This window comes from Triticum aestivum, chromosome 4B (genome assembly GCF_018294505.1).
Source record: "Triticum aestivum cultivar Chinese Spring chromosome 4B, IWGSC CS RefSeq v2.1, whole genome shotgun sequence".
In the NCBI taxonomy this organism is placed as follows: domain Eukaryota; kingdom Viridiplantae; phylum Streptophyta; class Magnoliopsida; order Poales; family Poaceae; genus Triticum; species Triticum aestivum.
In genome coordinates, this window is record NC_057804.1 from 193373247 (window position 1) to 193377578 (window position 4332).

Consider the following 4332-nt stretch of genomic DNA (forward strand, 5'->3'; position numbering starts at 1 on the left):
TCTTGTATTTCTCTCCCTGCTGTGTTTTTCCACCACCGCCCTATCCTCGAGTCAGTAGTATGCCTCCACACCACTGTGTCATGTCCGCCATTATGTATAATTATTGGTGTGCTTGTAATAATTTGGTTGAGCAACCGTAGTTCGACCCTGTAATATATTTTATGCTACTGGCTTATTGTATCAAGAATTTGTCTACCAGTGAGGAGGATTTCTCTCATACTGGACTCAAAAGATTGGTTTCTCAATAAATATTTTTATTGGAAACCGGTCGTGACAATCTTGGTATCAGAGCCAGGCTGACTGTAGGAAGCCACTAGGTGCGATCGCTAATTGGTTATTAGTATGATAGAGCTAATTTATATTTTTGCAATTGTAGTCATTTTCTGTCAGTCAGCATAAATTTATGATCTGACCATGCAGAATTTTTGCCTACTTTTGTAGATGGCCGACAACAGCTGCGAGTCTCAGACCTTCGCCAACGTGCCCGATGGGTTCGTCAAGCTTCTTTCTTTCATCGTTCAGGTCGCGATGGGGCCATCCGTGCGCCCAGTCTTCACACTCTGCCAGCACCGAGTCAACGATAGTCTGACCATGCACCAGGCCGCGGTGCAGTTCAAGGGAGGGCGTGGTGAGTTACGCCGCTTCCGGTTCGTGGGAAGAGCCATGGCTGCGGAGAGGCATGCTATGCAGATGGCAGCCCGCGAGTCGATAGCTCGTCTCAGGGATGTCCTCCCCGTGATGAAGACTCGTCGTTACCGTTATCTTCCGTGCCATGTGCCTTACACCTGTCACTACACATACTCATGCCCCAGAGGAGAACGAGACAAGGCTTTTGAGATGCTCATTGAGTATCTCCGGGCCCTGGAGGCAGCCTTCGACAACCTGGTGGACGACTTCGTAGCTACCCGCATGGACTCAGTTCATGGCTGTGCTGCCAACAGGAGGGAGCTCCTACCCATCGCACCGCCACTGACTTTGGTCTCGTCCTCAGCATCTTATACGCCTACTCGTCGCCTGCCTTCTACCGAAGAATTCAACCAAGTCATTGCACCCACTTCAGCGCGCACTGCACCACCCTTCGCGCCCACTCCTGTACGTGTTGCTCCGCCCCTGGCAACCGCTCCGTCCACTCTGCGCAACACTACACGTATGGAGCCCATTAGCGAGGAGGAAGTCGAGTCCCCAACCTCGCTACGCCTCGCCCTCGGCAGGGCAAAGGAGGTCGTCAACATTTCTGCCTGAGTACGCCTAGCCGCCATGTAATGTACCGCTTTGTAAGATATGTACATAGGTTGTGAGAAGTAGCCGGTTTGCGCATCATGTAGGATCTGGAGAAGTGCACTAGCCTAAATAACATGTCAGGATTTTGTACGCATGTCCTGAGTGATGTATTGTATAATTACCGCCCGCGTGTAAGATATGTAATGAGCAGTCGTTCTCCGTGCGCAAGTCGATTTGTTTTTCTTAAGTAAGCTGAGTTATTTAATTTTATTTGCCAGCTTTATGCATTTATGGATTTGTTTTTGCGACTCTTTCCGCTTTTCTTATGGGTCTTACAAATATATCCCCAGAGTGAAAAATGTCTCGTCCTTGGACTCGCTCCATGCCAATTCCACCAGAGGAAAATTATGATGCACCACCCAGCAACGAGTTCACTCAAGGACAGTCAAGCCAACAGGGCAGTGAATCGGCACTTTCACAAATGTGCCGCCTTTATGAGCAGAGTCAGCAACAACATCGGGAAATGATGAACCAAGTCATCAACATGGGAAATCACCATGGACAGTATCAGCAGCATTCCAAGTTATCTGAGCTACAGAAGACACGTCCTCAAACATTTTCTCACACTGACAAACCTCTTGAAGCCGAGGACTGGCTTCGAGATATGGAGAGAAAATTAATTATTGCAAAATGTTCAGACCCCGAGAAGGTATTATATGCTCCGCACTATCTCACAGGAGCAGCCGCATCGTGGTGGGAGAATTTTCTGCACATGCATCCCAACGAAAATAACATAACCTGGGATGATTTCAAGGAGGGTTTCCGTGGTGCACACATTCCTAAGAGTATTATGAAAATCAAGAAGAGAGAGTTCGATGACCTCAAACAAAGGAACATGACAGTGTCAGATTACAACAGTCAATTTACTCTATTGTCCCGCTACGCCAATGAAGAGCGTATGACTGAAATCAAGAAGATGGAGAAGTTCCTTGACGGTCTGACGCCCGCACTTAAATGCCAACTGGTCGTGCACACTTTTCCTGATTTTAAAACACTGGTGGACAAAGCCATTACTCTGGAAAATGAGAGACGCAGTCTGGAAGACATCCGCAAGCGAAAAAGGGACCAGATAAATCATGCTCGCAATCACCGAAGCAAGACAGATTTTCAAAAGGGTGGGACACACAAATCCTCATTCAATGTCTCACGCCCAATCAAGAATTTTCATGCAAGGGACAAGGAATTCACCTATCGCCCCGGCGTTACCTGTTACGCTTGTGGAGAAGAAGGGCACTATGCCAAACAGTGCCCCAAGCCAAGGAATTCAACCCCAAAGCCAAACAACGGCAGCAACAATTCCGCGCCCAAGCGAAACAATTTCAATCCCAACAATAACCACAGGAAAGGTCATCTGAATCACGTAACCAAAGAGGAGGCACAAAATGCTCCGGATATCGTACTCGGTACGTTTCCTGTCAACACAATACCTGCAATGGTTTTGTTTGATTCTGGAGCTTCTCACTCTTTCATTTCGAAAATTTTTGCTTTGCAAAATAATTTTTCGATGCTTCCTTTGGAGAAATCCATGATCATCAAGTCCCCTGGGATTCAGCAAGTTACTCAGAATTACTGTCAGAATGTGGTCATTGAGTTCGAAGGATTGGAGTTTCACGCAAATCTTATTGTGTTGGAAAATAAAGGACTGGATGTCATCCTAGGAATGGATTGGCTAACCACCAATAAGGGTTTTATCGACTGTTTCAACAGGACCGTAATCCTCACACACCACCAAGGGAAGACAATAAGAGTATCAGCCAAGGAAGGAAAAATACCCCGGCAACCGAGATTAAATAAGGTGGACGTTTCTGAGCTAAACAAGGTTCCAGTAGTGTGTGAATTTCCAGATGTATTCCCTGAAGAACTACCGGGCATGCCACCAGATCGAGAAATAGAATTCCGCATTGAGCTAGCACCAGGAACCACCCCCATATACAAGAAACCATACAGAATGGCACCATCCGAGTTGATCGAGTTGAAGAAGCAAATAAAGGAATTACTGGAAAAAGGATACATTCGAGCCAGCTCCTCACCTTGGGGATCACCAATTTTATTTGCCAAAAAGAAGGATGGAACGCTGAGATTGTGTATTGACTATCGAGCACTTAACATGGTCACAGTCAAAAACAAATACCCGATGCCAAGGATAAACGATTTGTTTGATCAACTCGCTCAGGCCAAGGTATTCTCAAAAATTGACTTAAGGTCAGGATACCATCAATTGAAGGTACGAACGGAAGATATCCCCAAAACAGCCTTCACCTCCAGATATGGACTGTACGAGTTCACAGTGATGCCATTTGGATTAACTAACGCCCCAGCATATTTTGTTCACCTTATGAACAAAGTATTTATGAAGTTTATGGACAAGTTCGTCGTGGTATTCATCGACGATATTCTGGTATACTCCAAGACACCAGAAGAGCACGCAGAACATCTCAGGATTGTGCTAGGAGAGCTAAGAAAACACCAATTGTATGCCAAGTTCAGCAAGTGCGAATTTTGGCTAAGACAAGTAGGCTTTCTAGGCCACGTACTGACCCAAGACGGTATCGCAGTGGACCCAGAGAAAGTCAAGGCCGTACTTGGCTGGAAGTCACCAGCCAGCGTAACAGACATACGGAGTTTCTTGGGAATGGCAGGATATTACCGCAGATTTATTGAAGGATTTTCCACCATAGCCAAGCCTATGACACAGTTGCTCAAGAAAGATAAGAAGTTTGAATGGACAGAAGCCTGCGAGAAAAGTTTCCAAGAGCTAAAGCGGAAGTTAACGACAGCACCGGTATTAATTGTACCCGACATACACAAGAATTTTGAAGTATATTGTGACGCGTCCAGAAAGGGTCTCGGATGCGTGTTGATGCAGGAAGGCAAAGTTGTCGCCTACGCTTCAAGGCAACTTCGCAAGCATGAGGAAAATTATCCCACTCATGACTTAGAAATGGCAGCAGTTATTCATGCACTCAAGGAATGGAGGCATTTCTTACTTGGGAATCGATGTGAAATATATACGGATCACAAAAGTCTCAAATATATTTTCACGCAGCCAGA